Raw genomic sequence first — 19,071 nt, 5'->3', positions numbered from 1 at the left:
GAAATCAATACTTGAGGTTAGTTTCAAGAGAAAACATCTGGCACTTTTAGGTGACAGATAAAACCATGGCATTTAGCTAAAAGATATATGAATATACCTAAAGTTGGGCTTAAGAGTGGTAATATTAAAGCTATGGAGTTTTTCGAATCAAGACGGTGGAGTAGATAAATACTATGTTAGCCTACTTTCATGGCCACATCAAATTTACAACTAAACTACAGAACTACCATCATTAAGAACTGCCTGAAGTCTAGCTGAACAGAAGACCTATAACTAAGGATATAGAAGAAGCCACTTCAAGACTTCGGGAGGTGGGGCTGAGATGAGGAAAAGGCTGGTCCCACACCCAATGTGGCAGTTAGAAAATGGGATAGATATCTCAGCTGCAGATGTCTCCCCTGAGGAGCAAAGGGTCCCAGTTCCATACCAAGCTACCAAGCCCAAGGTCCCAGTGCCAGGAAAAAAGTCCTCACAACTTCTGATTGTGAAAACCAGCGGAGATTGTGGCTGAGTGAGTTGGAGGGGGACTAGAGTCCCAGGCGTCTGTCTTAAAGGGCCCATACACAGACTTACTAGTTGATGGATTGACTCATTCTGAGCTCCAGCACTGGGGCAGCAGCTCAAAAAATGAAAGAGACATATGAGGAAGAAATGAAGTGTCTTATTTCAGGGCAAGGGCTAGAAGAGCAGCTTTCTTCCGGACAAAGGTAGGTGCTGGCAGAAGCAATTATCCCTTTGCTAAGCTCTCACCTCACCCAGCATGCAGACAAAGGCAGACTCCATTATCAGAGTCTCCATAAATCTGGCAAACATAGTTTGCCCTGCCCTAGTGATTCCCTGAGACCCTGTCCCACCCAACAAGTGGGTCTACCCTAACTGCTTCCAGTGGCTTTTCCATACAAATGGCCTATATTGGCTCATGTTTCAGACTTTCCTAAAAACTCTCAAAAGTTCATAAAACCCCAAAAAGCAGTGTCTAGTCTCAGTGTGCCCTGTACCTCTTGCTAAACAGCCCTAAGCCTGGCACTAGTGGCAGCCAAGCTCAGTTTGTGGCTTGGCCTCTCCCTAGCACCTCTGCAGCTCATTCCAGGTGGCACTGGGGAAAACACAGGCAGTGGCCGAACTTGGCTGGTGGTGGGGCCCTTCCCAGGAGGCCACAGAGTCAGCACACCCAGTGGCCAACTTCAGCCGTACCAGGGATGCCTCTGCGGATGGCAGACACAAGAGCAGAATGGACAGGCACCAGAGCCCTGCTAAAGTGAATCCTGCTCTGTAGGGTCAGCCCCATATTTTTCACTTAACATTTTTAATTGTGAATATCATTATAAAGAATAAAGGAAGAATAAAAGAAGATGGGAAATAAACCAAACTGATAAAATCTACAAAGGCACTCACATTCTATGTGCTTAAAGAGAGAATGATTATTTCATGAATTGAAGGTCAAAGTTTAAAGAATTTATTCAGGAAACAGCTAGAAACTCTCTGGAGATAATTAAATCGTTTACTACTAGTAATGGTTGGTTTCATTGGTTTAAGCAATATGCTGGTCTTCATGATGTTAAATAAATAATTTAACTGTGAAGATTTATAGAGAGGCAATAAAAAGTTTTAAACAAAAGTTTTGGTTTCAATGATTAAAAAGGAAAAATATACAAGTCTAACAATCATAATTTTCATATTTCATATTCAGGAAGGTAATCGCTACATATATATAAAGTGAAGCTTGCTTTAATTTAACAAGCAAGCTGTGTAAGTTAGCTCTACATAAATTAATAATCACATTTATTCACAATAAATCAATATATTTATTATAAAAATACTGTATGAAAATTGCTTATGTGCAGGTACATATAAAGAACACATATGTACAAAGATTATATGTATACAGACATAGACATTCCTTCTAGAGTTATCATGTGCCCAAAGAGAGAGCTCTATGTATTAAGCTTAGAGCATAAAATACAATTCATTTTCAATTAAATAATAAATGTCTAGAATATGTCCAGAGAAAAACAGTATCACTTGTAATTGTAGAAGCAAACAATAGAAAATAAAAAGAAAAGATATATTTTATAGTAAATAACATAACTTTAAAAGAGAACAGAAAAAGTTAATTTCTCAGTGAAAAGGATGTTCTGGGCAGAATGAAAATAAGTAAAATATCAAAATGGAAAATTAGAAAGTGGTTTATTGGATAACATAGCCTAGCTCTTAATGAAAATCTATAATACCTAGAACACACTGATACGAAAATGGTGAGTAAACTTTTCTCAAGTGTGGTATGTCTAGGAAATAGATCCTTGAAAACAAAAAGTACTATCATTACAGCATACAAACAGAAAATTCACATATAGAAGAAAAAAAAAAAAAAATCACAGTTTACATTGCATTCATGTTTAAAATCAAACATCACTTTTTGACATTCTGAAGATTCCCTTTCTCCCCCAAATATGGAAAGAAAAACAAGCCAGGGCTTTAATATAATATTTTTTCCTAACCTCGAACAGCTGCAAAAAACAAATCTTGCTGGAGATAAGCTGGGTTATAAATACCAACATTCCTTTTAAATAAGGGAGTCCAGTTTCATGCCATCTGCCTCTTTCTAAAAGGGAAATAAATATGAAAATCATAAACCAGAACATTCTCTTTCAAACAAGACATTTACAAATGTATGTAGTAGTAAAAGGCTATGAATGACTCTGAACCCGCCTTTAAACTTGCCCCTGTCTAGCTCAGATCAGAAAATGGGAATTCATGAAAGTAAACAATTCTCATTCCATGAATTAACTGCATGAAGCAATTAACAAAGAAAAAAAATGTTGTTTTCCAACTTTTTCATATTACTGCTCATAATTACAATCTCTGATTGTACAATTTCTCCTTAATGTGTCATACACGTTACTGTTTATTTTTTAACTACATCTGTCAATTTTATTACCTATACTTTTTCCAAAACTTTTTTGGAGCCCATTCAAAGACTTTCATGTTATTTCATTCAGTACGAAAATCTAGTTACTAACAGATCTGGATTTTTCTGTTAATACAGATTTTGTCCCTGGCAAAAATCGTTCCTATGGCTCACTCAACACAGTATTTTGTTTTGTTTATTTATATTCGAGTTTGGGATTTATCTTAAAACCTCCTTTTTTCTCTTGCCCTTAATTATTTTTCATTCTTTGTTAATGAACATTTTGTGATTGAACATTTTAATTTTTTTTACTATACCACATCATCACTACTGCAATAATTAAGTTCATAAACCGTATCCATTATTTAATTCTTAAAATAACACACACAAAAAGGATTAATATAAGATGGGTTACCAAGTAGTTCAGAGTAGTATACTAGGTCCACCTACAAAAAGGAATATCTAGTATAGTAATACTGAGATAGTTTAAGAGAAAGTAGAAAAACATAAGACAGAGAAAACTGACATCCTTTATTTTAACAATATATGTAAATTCCTTCTATTAAAGTGGTAGGACTCTGAAAAGCTACTGAAACAAAGGCACCTAGGTAGCTCTGGCATAATTCATTTTCATTCTCATATTTATTCTCTCCCTTCCTCTTTTTCTCACACACACACAAGACACACCTGTATACTATAAACAAAATTGAAACTTTAATCATGAACATTTGCAGTTATTTTAAGGGGCTAAGACTGTACTTGAATAAATCCTTCATAGGAAAAATATGTTCTAAGATTTTTTTTTTATTCATTGTCATTCTGTTTTCACCATGGACCACCTAGGTCTGTAATTATAAAAAAAAATAAGTTCTTTTGACAAATAATAAATGCCATTTATCATTTGGAATGCTGCAACTTCAGTGTGTAAGGAGGGAGGAGAGGGAGAAATTTCTTTAAAGTAATGGGTAAATAATATTTAATCTCGAATTAATTATTTAAAATAACCATTTTACAGCAATCAATATTTCATCTTTTTCATGATTTGATGTAGGCATTACAAAATGACTGAACAATTAGATTATAAGTGTTACAGAAGAAACATTTTACCTTAGACCTATCAACTATTTAAAATTAAAAGGCATTTTCATATTAAATTTAGTCTATTTTTTATTTTCTTACTTCCCTCCACTACAATGTAGTAACGCAAGAGGAGGGATCTTTTTTCCGTACACTGAAGAATCCAAACAATGAAAACAATGTGGCACATAGTAGACACTCAACACATATTTTTGAGTAAATATTCTCCACAAGACAGTTATGTGAACTTAAAAATTCCACGTTATGGTCAATTATTATAAACTCTATTAAAAATACTTTGGGCTTTAAAATATTACTATAACCTATCTTTTATAAGACTATGAGCCTGACAAAGGATGGGTTAACTCATCCCTACTTTAACTTGTTTCCTTTCTGGTTCTGTCATTTTTTAGTTGACCAAGCTAAGCTCTTAACCATTTTTTTAATGGGTACAGTAATAATTTAAAGGTTAAATTGAATAGCTAATTCATATAAACTACTTAACATGGTATTTACCACATAGTAAGTACTCAATAAATATTATTAGTATCATCACATCATGCTGGTTTAATCAGTTACTCACTGTTGAAGCAACACACAGTCCAAATAGTTTTTTAAGACAAAAAACAACCTGAAACTGATGACCTCACAATTATTGACAGTTAATGAACTGCCTTATATTTCAGGTTCTTTAGAGTACAAGAATTATAGTCTCATAATACACTAAGCTTATAACAGCTTAATTATATATATAAAATGTACAGTTTCTGCTACCCTGTTTCCCCAAAAATAAGACTTAGCTGGACAATCAGCTCTAATAGTCTTTTGGAGAAAAAGTAAATATAACCCGGTATTATATTATATTATATTGTATTTTATATTATACCCAGACTTATGTTATAGTGAAATAAGACCGGTATTATATTAATTTTTGCTCCAAAAGATGCAGTAGAGCTGATTGTCCAGCTAGGTCTTATTTTCAAGGAAACATGGTATCATTTGGTCTCTTAACAATCGTCTATCATCAGCTAAGTGGCTTCAAAAAATTATCTGTGGATAATTTTAAGATGCCAGGTTACATATGCTGTCATATTGTCCATAAGGATTGAAATAGATATACCTATATATCTATACATAATCAGTACTCAAAAATCTTTACTTTCTAAAATGGAAGGCTTCTGAACAACAACTAAAGAAACTTAAACACTAGTCTTAATTTTTAAAATTGACAACTTAATTTCTAATCTTTGTCAGAAGTCCCAAATTATCCTCCAGTCTAAGAAAAGAATTTTGTTAGGTCAACAGTTCCACCAATTCTTTGTTTTTCTTTCCTCCAGAGTTGTAAGCTCTTGATATTATTTTACTAAGTCTGTATTTCTCTTACATATCCACTACATGCACTGAGCAGGTCAGTACAGTTCTTTCTACTAGACCAGTACTCTGAAGTTAGATAAAACTGGTTCTGTCATCAAGGCCTCAAAACTCTAATTTGCAATAATAAATTTAGCATTCCAAATGTTTAAAATATAATAACTTTGGGTATACACACAATGGTAAACAAGAAACACAATTTTAGCATATCCTTTAAATTATAGTACATTCTCAACAATGTCTCCCATAAACCTTTAAGAGAAATATCCTAAGTATTCTAATCACTTTTCTATTTTCTTTTTGAAAACTACAGTGGACTGTAACATTGTACTATCTTAGTTTACCATAAAAAATGATTTTATAAAAGCACTGGATAACTATTTAACTAGTTTTAAGAAATTTTCCTCTACTATGAAATGATTGGGTCTTTATTATCACATTAACCAAAATTTGGGGGCAAGGTCTAGATTACATCTAATAAGGCCTTTTGATGGAAACAGCAGTCACAAAATTTTTTTTAAATTGCATATTTTTGAAGTATTGCTGAACTCTAAACAATTAAAAAAAAAAAAAAGCAAATGAGCTTCCCAATGCAATTTTTGCAGTAAAATGTGTAATCTGATTTTTTACAGGCGCGTGCATAACACTGCTCAGCAATCTCTCTGCCCCAAGTCTGCAGTTATCTCCCATTTGACTCAGTAGTCATTCTAACTTGCAGGGCTCTCCTGAAGTCCTCCACCCACCTTCATTTCAGTCTGGGCACATGAGCTTGTCTCCTATCACAAGGAGAATAGAGATCACTATGTAATAATCACTCACGTTGTACGGTTATAACACACACACCAACACACATTCTAACTCACACACAACACATTTGCACACACACCAAACACAAATTCACACACAAACATGGTCAGACACAAATGTTGTCCGTGTCAGTACCTCTACTTTGATCTCAGAGTAAGACGTGTCCTTTCTCCTGCCAAGGATTCCTCTTCGCACTGGAGCCCACACCATATATACTTTCCCTATCTTTTTACTCTTTGTTCCCTTCCTTTCCATCTCCTCTGTCATTGCCCTCCTCTTGGGGTCTCACCAGCCTTACTGCATTAGCATTATAATCCATCTTTCTGTCTCCAGTCTTCCTGCCCTCAAATCCATCTCCCACACTGCCTGCAAATAATCTCTCACAAGTAAAATTTAATCAAGAAATTCTGTTATGTACAAGGTAGGCATGAGAGACAGGAGGGGTGGGCGATAATGTAACCAACCAGCACTTTGCATCGCCCAGGTCCAACGCCTGGGGACTAATATTGTGGTTAGAACATCCTGATATGAGGGAAGTAAAATCAAACCAGAATTATCTGGTTTTTTAATGGGTTACATAACCTACACATGTCAATCAAATGACCCAAGTCTGTAGGTCACCTGTAAAGCTGGTCCAGAGCCAACAACAGAAAGCTCAAGCCCGAAACCCTTCTGGGCCATTGTCTTGGTTGACTTGGCCAGTTCTTCCCTTAGAAGGTATCCTAATAAACTTTCCTTACTCTATACCTTCGTGTTTGCTGATGTGTAATTCTTTACTGCATGGGCAAAAGGACCAACCAGTTACTCCGGTAACAATTCCCGTAAGTATATCATTCAATGATTCCCTATGTCCTTCAGGATAGAGTTTAAATCCATAGTTTGATATAATATTTCCTCTTTACTCGTCTTTATCCCTCACACACAGACACTGTGATCCAACTACTTTGAATTACATACAGTATAAAATTATGCTACATAACAGCTTATTGCCTTTGCCCATGGCTCTTCCTTTCTCTGAAAATGCTTTCAAATACGTCTTTACCTGAATATCTTATACTCCTTTAAACCAGTAGGAAGGTATGCCAGTCATTAATTCTACTCACATATCTTCCAATTTTCCTTTCCCTTGTTAAGTCCTGGAATCATCCCCCCCTCAGACAGACAGAGGACACAAACGATAATGCAAGTCATACAGCAAGGTTTATTTCCAGCTAGCTGGGGTCCCCGTCTCTGCCCGACACAGCGGGTTTTAACATGGATCCCTAGCCCTTAAAGCTAAGGGTTTTTATATCGTTTCTAAGGCACTCAGTAATTTTCCATAGTTTTAGGGAGTACAGGTTAAACTACAATTCTACAATTCTCACATAGCTAAGGCATTTAGTAATTTTTTTATAGTCTTAGGGAGTACAGGTTGAGCTATGCTTCAAAGAGTTTACAGATAAGCTACAAAAGCCTCCATAGCTTCAGAGAGCAGGAGATAAGCTATTAGGCATCTGGTCTCACATAACAATTAGGCCATTAGGTTATTTTAAGCTCAGGGCTGTTAACCCTATCTTAACCTTAAAGTAGCAGTTCTTATGCTAAAGTAGCAGTTCTCATGCTAACAGTCTCTTACACCCTCTGGGTAGAAGGCAACACTGTACTTCACAGTCCTCCATTTGAAATTAAGCAATTTGCTTTGACCAATGAAACACTAAACGCCAGTGCCTAATTAACCACTCTTTCTTCCCACTACTGAAGTGATTATGGAAGTACAACCAGATGAAGACTTGGATGTCTGAGGTCACTGAGGTTTCCTACCAACCCATTTTGGATACGTAGTCTGTGAAAAGACACGAGATTTGGTCTTGTTTGTTCCTACAGCATAGCCTAGGTTATTCTGACTGATACAAACTGTTACCTTTTTCAGGAAGCCTTTCATGAGCCCATCACAGTTTGATTCACTGAAAAAGTCTGATTCAAATGCTTCTTCTCCAAGTGATAGCATTCTGTCCATACTCCTATCATAACTCAACACTGTAGTAAGATGGTTGCTATAATTATCCATCTCCCTTCAAATTGTACTTCTGAGGGAAAGAACTGGGTATTGCATCCCTGTATGCTCACCACCTAGTATAGTGCCTAGTCATGGTAAGTGCTTAATTAACTGTTCATCCATTCATTCATTCACTCATCAAGGGGACTACTTTAGTTGCTAGAGATAGAGTGAAACCAGAGCAAACAAAAAATCCTGCCCTCATAGGAACTAATAGTCTTGTGAAGAATACTGACAATAAGCAAGACAAGTACAACATACATAGTTTATCATTTACCAGATAGTGATAAATACTACTGTGTTTCCCCGAAAATAAGACCAGGTATTATATTAATTTTTGCTCCAAAAAACACATTAGGGCTTATGTTCAGGGGATGTCATCAGAAAATTATGCTAGGGCTTATTTTCTGGTTATGTCTTCTTTTCAGGGAAACACGGTAAGTAGAAAACACAGAGCCTGGATATTTGAATGGTAACCAGGTAAGACATTTTTTAGAAGGTGACCTTTTAATAAAATCTCAAAGTAAAGTACGTAAACTGTCCATGCAGATATGTGGGAAGATCATCTCAGTAGAGAGAATACTGAAAAAAACCCTGAGATGGGAACATGCCTGGCACGTTCAAAGAACAACAGAGGAGCCATCATAGCTGAGCAAGTGAGTGCTTACAGATGAGATTGGAGAGGTAACAAGGAGGGCCAGATCTTTCAGAGACATATAGGCCAGTTTAAGCATTTAGCTTTTATCCTGAGTGAATTGGGGAGCCATTGAAAAATTCTGAGTAGAATGAGGGGTGGAAGAAAACAGTAGAAGATAGGGTCAGAGATAGATAAATGGAGGCCCATATTCTTTCATATCATGATATATTTCCTCTCTCCAGAATACATGTGAAACACAAATGTACAAATTAATCAAGAAAGATTAAACATAATGTTGAATAACTGATATTTTATGAGGATCTTAATCTGTTTATTACTTACTATGCAGGGACATTAATTATAACCAATATATATTTACCAAAATATAGTAATTTATAAAAGTATCATGGTGCATCAAACCTGAAGAGAGATCAAATAATTAAGGTAGCAACAAATCCTAGTAGGCAACTAATAATGCTAAACTATTTAATAAATAAATCAGATAAAGATTTATTGCTCTATGGATATTGCTTCATTTACATTTGGGTATTGCCCAAATAGCACAAAATAATACAATTAAAATCATTTCACCATTGTTATACTGCCTTCCATAAGAAAGAACGGCATTTTGAACCCAAGTTCATTGCCAGAAACAAATCAAAACAAGAAAACAAACCACAGTCAAAAAACCTTTTGCCAAATGCTAAATCAAATAAACACACCTAGCATTGTATCCTTCACGCTGCCAAGGGGTAACATGTTTCCAAAGGTAAGATCTTTACTGAGGAAGCTGTGTTCACATTCCTGGCAAATTCAATTCCAGATACCAACAATAACACTCTTGGTCGCTTATTCTTATTGGAATTCAAAATTTAATATGAAATATTAAATGGATGTTCTGCAGTTCCCTAACAGTCCACAAAATAAAATCACTGTGGTAGCATTTTCCAAAAGGTGGTTCTTGGTTTGCTATTCTGTTCTATGCTCAATTGAATTAAGTTTCTATGGCCAAATATACTTGGAAAATGTTGAAACTATGCCACTTTGTTCACAAGGCAGACTTTCATAAAAAGGCTCTGAGAAGTTCTGTAATAGAAAACACTATTTAAATTTATGTGACCCAGTGTGTCCTAAATTCATTTAAGTGAAGATGCCTTTTCCACTGTAATAAATAGTAACATTATTTTTGCAGATAACACATTAAGAATGGTTCATTGTATAGCGAATATCTGAAAAGTAGTTAGAGATGTTTCTACTGTATTTTAGAGTCAAATACTGATATTAATTTATTTTCTATTATTGCAACTTGTACAGTTGACCTATAAAAATAACTATATTTATCCAACCATAAACTTTTCAGTATACGTGAATTTCTAAACTAAATATTCATTTAAAAGTAACAAGGAAAACAATTAAATTATGTATGATTTATTCATTTTTATTCAATATTTAATAAATAACTATTATGTGCCAGCCACTGACCTTTATTTCTAATGGCTCCAAAAACTGTCTAGTAATAATAACAGTAAGAATAAGAACAAGAATAATACCAACTCAAAATTTAACTCCAAGTATTTAAAAACACAAGTTTTACTAATTCTATCATTTTTAATTCTATCATTCTGTAATTTTTAAATAGTGTTAATAATCCAGGTCAAACATAATAAAATGAAAGCATAGTCTTCTTTTAAAAATGGTGCTGCAAAAATAAAGTTGAACTCCTATTTCACATCATTTACAACAATTAACTCAAAAACTCAACTCAAAAATATCATAGACATAAATTAAAAGGCTGAAACTAAAAAATGCTCAGAAGAAAATATAGGAGTAAAACTTCATGACCTTAGGTTTAAGCAGTAGTTTCTTAGATACAACACCAAAGCACACATAACAAAATTGAAAAATAGATAAATTGAACTTCATCAAAGTGAAACAAAAACAAAACTTTAGTGCTCTAAATGCACATAATAAAGAAAGTGAAAAGACAACCCACAGAATGGGACAAAATATTTATAAATCACACATATCTGATAAGGGTCTTGTACCCAGAATATATGAAGAACACTTACAATTCAATAGTAAAATACAAATAACCCAATGAAACAAATGGGCAAAAAAAATCTGAACAGAAATTTCTTCAAAAAAATACAAATTGCCAACAAGCACATGAAAGATGCTTCACATCATCAGTCGTTAGGGAAATATAAAACCAAACCACCATGAGAGATTTCCAGTCAAGATGGTGGAGTAGGTAAATGCTATGCTCACCTCCTCAGGACCAAATCAATTAAAATTACCTACAGAATAACTATCATTGAGAATTGCCTGAAGTCTAGCTGAACTGAACTCCTACAACAACAGACATCAAGAAGTTACCTTGAAACAGTAGGAGGGGCAAAGACATGAAATGAACTGATCCCACACCCGTATGTGACCATTAAAAATTGGAGGGATATATCAGCTGCAGAGGTCCCCCATGGAGTTGTGAGGGGTCCCAGTCCTTCCCCCGGCTACCCAGCCTAGGGATCCAGTGCTAGGCAGGAAAGTCGCCATAATGTATGGCTGTGAAAACCAGCAGAGATTATGGCTGAGTGAGCTGGAGGGCAGCTGCAATCCTAGGTGCTCCTCTTAAAGAGCCTGCGAATGGACTTACCTGCTAACAGACTCACTCACTCTGAGCTCCACCACTGGGGCAGCAACTGGAAAGGTGCCAGCGACATAAGGGGAGGAACTGAATATTCTAGCTTCAGGGTGAGCACTGGAGGGGCAGCTTTCTCCTGGAGAGAGGAGCTGGAGGAAGCCATTGTTTCTTTGTTCAGCCCTCCCACTCCCTGCCGCACATGCAGGCAGACGCTGTATCTGAATCTCCATCAAACTGACAATCACCCTTTTGTCCTTCCCTGCCCTAGTGATTCCGAGACCCCAGCCCACCCAACTTACAGGCACACCAAGCTGTTTATACCCTGTCTTAGCTTATGTTGTGAACTTTCATAAAATCTCTCAAAGGTTCACAAAACCCAAAAAAGCAGCATCTGGCTTCAGTGTGTCCCATACCTCTTGCTGAGCTGCCCTAAGCCCAGCATAAGTGGCAGCCAGCCTCGGTTCATGGCTTTACCTCTCAAGGCACCTCCAAGCACAAGGCAGAGGGCGGCCATCTGAAGGTTGCTTTGTAGCTCATATTAGGTGGCCTCGGGCTGGACACAGGCTGCAGCTAAACATGGCCTACAGCAGGTCCCCTTCAAGGAGGCCCCAGGACGAGACTGGCAAATCTGGTGGCCAGATTCAGAACAAGCCGGAACATCACACCACGACCTACAAAGATGACACTCCCAAAGGGCAGACTGGGCAGGCACCAGAACCCCGCCAAAGTGAGCCCTTGTCTTTAAGGTCAGCCCATGCGCCACAGCATGTCCACTGTAGTCATGGCCAGTCCTCACAACTAATCAGCCTGCAGGTAAATCACTCCCATTGACATGCAAACAGCAACCAAGGCCCAACTACAACAAGAAGACACATATAACCCAAAAAAGGGACACACCTGGAGCACACAGCTTTGGTGACCAGGGAGACTGCACCACTGAATCTCACAGGACACCTACTACATAAGACCACTCTACCAAGACCAGGAGCCATAGCAGTCCTACCTAATACATAGAAACAAACCAGGTCGGCAAGAAACAAGGGAAGACAAAAAAACATGTCCCAAATAAAATAACAGAACAAAGCACCAAAAAAACAATTAAACAAAATGGAGACAAGAGATCTACTAGATGCAGAGTTTCAAACACTGGCTAAAAGGATTATCAGTGATCTCAGCGAGAACTTCAATAGAGACAGAAAACATAAAAATGGAGATTGAAAATACATTAAAAAAACAGTCAGAAATAAAGAATACAATTACTGAAATGAAGAATACATTACAGCGAATAGATTAGATGAAGCAGAAAAATGAATCAGCGATTTAGAAGATTAGGTAGCAGAACATGCACAATCAGAAGAGCAAAAAGAAAAAAGAATTTAGAAAAATGGGGATAGTTTAAGGGCCTCTGGGACAACATCAAGTGAACCAACATGCGCATCATAGGGGTACCAAAGGAGGACAGAGAGAGCAAGGACTTGAAACCCTATTTAAAGAAATAATGAGTGCAAACTTCCCCAACCTGGGGAAGGTAATACATATGCAATCACAGGAAATGCAGAGAGTCCCAAGCAAGATGAACCAAAACAGGCCCACACACAGACACATAATAATTACAATGCCAAAGGTTAAAGACAAAGACAGAATCTTAAAAGCAGCAAGAGAAAAGCAGCTTTTTATCTGCAAGGGAGCTCCCATATAATGTCAGCTAATTTCTCAACAGAAACTTTGCAGGCCAGACAGGATTGGCAGAAAATATTCAATATCACAAAAAGAGAGGAAGTGTGGAGACGCAGGCCTCACAGCAGAGGATGCAGACCTAGCTCGGAGCTCCAAGCTCCCTGGATTCCGGAGCTACCACAGTCCAAGGAGAGGGAAGAATTTGGACAGCTGGCACTCACCTTACGGCCCACAGATCCTCCTGAGGGATCAGCATATAACACGGCTAAACCCAACGCTCACGGCAAAGACCTCGGAGCAAAGACTGAGGAAAGAAGGGTGAAAACAGCAGTTTAAGCCCTCACTGCCAAGCAGAGGATGGAAAGCATAGGCACTCAGCCTAGCTGCCCCCTCCCTACCCTCCCAGAGCTCACCCTACCCCCACCCTCCCAGTGCTAGAAGCTGAACAGTAGCAGTGTCACATCAAAGGAACAAAATATTGGCAGTTCTGAGAACTGCAGCCCACAGCCCCAGATTCCCAGCCCAACTAGTTCTGCCAAAGGGGAAGGAGCCCTGGGTGCAGGACTGGCTGTGCTGGTGGTCGCCCGCCATAGCTAACAGCCACCTCCCACAACCCAATCCACCCCATCCCTGCCCCCACTTCCACCTATCTAGGCAGATCCCTGCAGAGGAAAACACAGCCTCTGAAATACACAGGCCCTGCATCTGGTGCAGGAAGAGATATGGAACTTCAGAAGCTTTCCACATCCCCCAACAGAGGCAGTGCGCTGAGACCCAGGCAACCTGCTCACAGAGGAGAAGCTCACCTTCCAGGGAATCCCCCACATCATGTGAGAAGCCGGAAAAGTGCAGAGAAAATATAAAACTACAGCTGGAGAGAGAATTAAAGGCTGCAGCTGAAAAGAAAATAAAGCACTCCACAACTACTGGAAAGCAAAGAAAAGACCTCTTCCTACCAACCTGTTGCAGAACCCACTTTTCTAGATGCCTAGGAAGAGATAATAATTCGCTAATTGCCATGAATAACCACGGTAAAAAGCCAGCTGAGAAAGATATGGTGTCTCCAGAAAATGAACTAAAACACATGAAAATATGTGACTTAAATGACAGACAATGCAAGATTGCACTTCTGAAAAAAATCAACAAGGTGCAAGGACACACAGATGGCAGTTTAATGAACTCCGAAGCACAATCAAAGAACAAAATAAACATTTTACCAAAGAGATTGAAATGTTAAAAAAGAACCAAATAGAATTTCTGGAGATTAAGAACTCAACAAAAGAAATGAAGAATGAAATAGCCAACTTAAGTAGTAGAGCTGACCAGACTGAGGAAAGAATCAGTGACATCAAGGTTAGAAATCTGGAAATAACACAGAAGGAAGAAGAGAGACTTGAGACTTAAAAGAAATGAAAGAACTCTACAAGAACTTTCTCACTCTATCAGAAGGAGCAATATAAGAATAATGGGCATACCAAAAGAGAAGAAAGGGAGAAGGGAACAGAGAGTATATTCAAACATTCGATGAGAACTTCCCAAACTTGTAGAAAGAACTGGATCCTCGAATCCAAGAAACAAATACAACACCTAATTACCTCAACACCAACAGGCCTTCTCCAAGGCACATTGTTTTGAAGATTTCAAAAATTAATGACAAAGTAAGAATCCTAAGGTATCCCAGACAAAAAAGATGGTAACCTAGTAAGGAAAGCCCATTAGGTTATCATCAGATTTTTCAGCAGCAACTCTGCAAGCCAGGAGGGAGTGGACTCAAATATTCAAACTATTGAAAAAGAGTAATTATGAGCAAAAATAACATATCCAGCAAACATATCCTTTAGACATGATGAAGGAATAAAGACCTTTGCAGACATACATAAGCTGAGGGAATTTTCTAACACATGACATGCACTACAAGAAATACTGAAGGAGGCAATTCGACCAGCACAAATAGGGATAATATATGACAAAAAAACATAAAAGGGGGAAAAGTAAAGGTCTGAATGGGCATACGGGAATGGATAAAGTAAGCATGCTGAAGAAAATGGAATACTCTAAATATGAAACCTTCTTTTACATAAACTTAACGATAACCTCACCCAAAAAAACTCAGAACTCAAATATATAGCATAATAAAAGAAGAAACAGAGGGAAAAATCATAGAATACGAACACACTGAAATAATAGACAGCAACAAAAGGCAAAGGAACAATGGAGACAGTCCTACTAGAAAATAAAGATAGTGTGGTAGGAAATACTCATATATCAATAATCACCCTAAATGTAAATGGAGTGAACTCACCAATAAAAAGGCACAGAGTAGCAGATTGGATAAAAATAATTAAACCCAACCATATGCTGCCTCCAAGAGACACATCTCAGCTAAAAGGACAAGTATAGACTCAAAGTGAAAGGGTGGAAATTGACACTCTAAGCAAGTGATACCCAGAGAAAAGCAGGTGAATCCATGCTGATATCAGATGAAACAGACTCCAGGATAAAAAAGGTAACGAGACAAAGATGGACATTTCATAATGATAAACGGGACTATACAACAAGAAGACATAACAGTCATCAATATTTATGCCCCCAATCAGGGAGCACCGAAATATACCAAACAACTACTAACAAAACTAAAGGGAGAAATTGACCAAAACATAATTATACTAGGGGACTTAAATACATCATTGAGAGCTATGGATAGATCATCCAAACAGAAAATAACGAAATAGCAGCCCTAACTAACACATTAGATGAAATGGACATAATTGAGATTCGTACAGCACTTCATCCTAGAACATCAGACTATACATTCTTTTCTAGTATACATGGAACATTCTCAAGGATAGACCATACATTGAGGCATAAAATTAGCCTCAGCAAATTTAAGAAGATTGAAATCATACCAAGCACATTCTCTGATCACAAGGTTTTGAAATTGGGTATCAATTGCAAAGAAAGCAGGAAAAAACCACAAATATGTGGAGATTAAACAATATACTTTTAAAGAACGATCTGGTCAAAGAAGAAATAAGAGGAGAGATCAAAAGATATATAGAAACAAATGAGAATGAAAACATATACTACCAAAATTATTGGGATGCAGCAAAAGCAGTTTTAAGAGGGAAATTTATATCCTTACAGGCCTATCTCAAAAAAGAAGAAAATCCCAGATAAATAACTTCACGTTACACTTTAAGGAACTGGAAAAGAAAAAATGAAACCATAGGTCAGCAGAAGGAAGGAAATAAAAAAATCAGAGCAGAACTAAATGAAATAGAGAACACAAAGACGATAGAAAAATTAATGTAACAAAGAGCTGGTTCTTTGAAAAGATTAATAAAATTAACAAACCCTTGGCTAGACTCACTAAGATAAAAAGAGAAAAGACACAAACAAAATCAGAAATGAAAGAGGGGAAGTTATCACAGATATCACAGAAATACAAGGGATCATCCAAGAATACTACAAAAGACTGTATGTCACCAAAATCAATAACCTAGAAGAAATGGACAAGTTCTTAGAAACATATAGCCTTCCTAGTCTGAATCACGAAGAACTGCAAAACCTAATAGACTGATCCACTTGTAAGGAAATTGAATCAGTCATCTGAAACCTTCCCAAAACCAAAAGTCTGGGACCAGATGGCTTCACTATTGGATTCTACCAAACATTCAGAGTTTCTAATACTTGCCCTACTCAAACTCTTCCAAAAAACTGAAAAAGAGACAATACTCCCTAACTCATTTTATGAGGCCAACAACATTACCCTGATACCAAAATCTGGTAAGGATAAAACAAAAAAGAAAATTACAGACCAATATCTGATGAATACAGATGCAAAAATCCTAAACAAAATTCTAGCAAACTGAATACAACAATGCATTAAAAAGATTACACATCACGACCAACTGGGGTTCATCCCAGGGGCACAAGGATGGTTCAACACCGGCAAATCCATCAATGTGATACATCACATAAACACAATAAAGGACAAAAATCATATGATTATATCAATTGATGCAGAAAAAGCATTTGGTAAGATATATCATCCACTTATGATTAAAACACTTAATAAAATGGGTCTAGCAGGAAAATCCTTAACATAATAAAGGCTATATATGACAAACCCTCACTTAACATCATAATTAAAGGTGAAAAATGGAAGCCCTTTTCTCTACGTTCAGGAACACGACAGGGCTGTTCCCTATCACCTCTGCTTTTCAACCTAGTGTTGGAAGTCCTCGCCAGAGTAATCAGGCAAGACAAAGAAATAAAATGCATCTGAATTGGAAATGAAGAAGTTAAATTGTCACTTTTTTCAAATGACATGATGCTGTATATAGAAAACCCTAAAGATGCCAGCAAAAGGTATTAGAAACCATAGATGAATACAGTAAAATCAAAATCAAAATACAAAATCAAAATACAAAAATCCATTGGATTCATATACTAACAACGAAATCTCAGAAAAAGTTGTTAAAAAAACAAGTCCTTTTCCAATTGCAACAACAAGAATGAAATACCTAGGAATAAAGTTAACAAAGGATGTGAAAGACCTATACACTGAAAACTACAAAAGATTTTTAAAAGATATTGTACAAGACACAAAAAAATGGAAAGACATTCCATGTTCATGGATTGGAAGTATCAACATAGTTAAAATGGACATATTACCCAAAGTGATATACAAATTTAATGCAATCTCCATCAAAATCCCAAGAGCAGGTTTTAAAGAAATAAAACAAAAAATCGTCAGATTTGTATGGAACCATAGTAGACCCCAAACAGCCAAAGGAATCCTAAGAAAAAAGAATAATGCTGGAGGTATCACACTCTGTGATTTCAGCTTGTACTACAGGGCAACAGTAACCAAAACAGTATGATATTGGCTGAGAAACAGACACACAGACCAATGGAATAGAACTAAAAACCCAGAAATAAATCCATATAAATATGGACAGATAATTTTCAACAAAGGAGCCAAAACATGCAATGGAGAAAAGACAGCCTTTTCAATAAATGGTGCTGGGAGAATTGAAAAGCCATGTGCAAAACAGTGAAACTTGAGTGCTGTCACCGTGCACCAAAATTAACTCAAAATGGATCAAAGACCTAAATATAAGACCTGAAAAAATAAGCTGCATAGAAGAAAACATAGGTACTAAACTTATGGACCTTGGGTTCAAAGAGGATTTTATGAATTTGACCTCAAAGGCAAGGGAAGTAAAAGCTAAAACAAATGGTGGGAATATATCAAACTAAAAAGTTTCTGCACAGCAAAAGAAACCATCTACAAAATAAAAAGGCAACTAACTGAGTGGGAGAAGAGTTTTGCAAACAGTGCTTTCGATAAGGGACTAATATCCAAAATATATAAGGAACTCATACAACTCAACAACAAAACAAACAAACAATCCAATTAAAAAATGAGCAGAGAACCTGAATAGATATTTCTCCAAAGAGTACATACAGATGGCCAATAAACATGAAAAGATGCTCAACATCACTAATCATCAGAGAAATGCAAATAAAAACGACAATGAGATGTCACCTCACTCCAGTCAAAATGGCTATCATCAACAAGACAAACAGTAACAAGCGTTGGGAGGCTGTGGAGAAAGAGGAACCCTCATACACTGTTGGTGGGGATGCAGATTGGTGCAGCCACTATGGAAGGCAGTGTGGAGGCTCCTCAAAAAATTAAGAACAGAATTACCGTATGACCCAGCAATCCCTCTCCTGGGTATCTACCCAAAAATCTGAAAACATTTATCTGTAAAGATATATGTGTTCTGATGTTCACTGCAGCATTATTTATGGTGGCCAAGACATGGAAACAACGAAAGTGTCCTTTCATAGATGATTGGATAAAGAAGATGTGGTATATATACACAATGGAATACTATTCTGCCATA

General features: G+C 36.9%; 1 protein-coding gene across 8 annotated transcripts in view; it reads right to left on the bottom strand.

Moving 5' to 3' along the window:
- TRIQK (triple QxxK/R motif containing) overlaps positions 1-19,071 on the bottom strand; it is a 102,182-nt gene that overhangs the window by 71,792 nt on the left and 11,319 nt on the right. For 3 of the 8 annotated variants that reach the window (XM_074316288.1, XM_074316290.1, XM_074316289.1), the window contains exon 2: positions 13,375-13,457. The exons of the other annotated variants lie outside the window; for them this stretch is intronic. The gene's annotated coding sequence lies outside the window, so the exon portion shown is untranslated. The remainder of the gene's footprint in view (positions 1-13,374; positions 13,458-19,071) is intronic. 8 annotated transcript variants of the gene reach the window in all.

This window comes from Rhinolophus sinicus, linkage group LG12 (assembly GCF_036562045.2).
Source record: "Rhinolophus sinicus isolate RSC01 linkage group LG12, ASM3656204v1, whole genome shotgun sequence".
NCBI lineage: Eukaryota > Metazoa > Chordata > Mammalia > Chiroptera > Rhinolophidae > Rhinolophus > Rhinolophus sinicus.
Note: the sequence above shows the minus strand (reverse complement) of the source record. Positions and strands in the feature narration are given on the sequence as shown.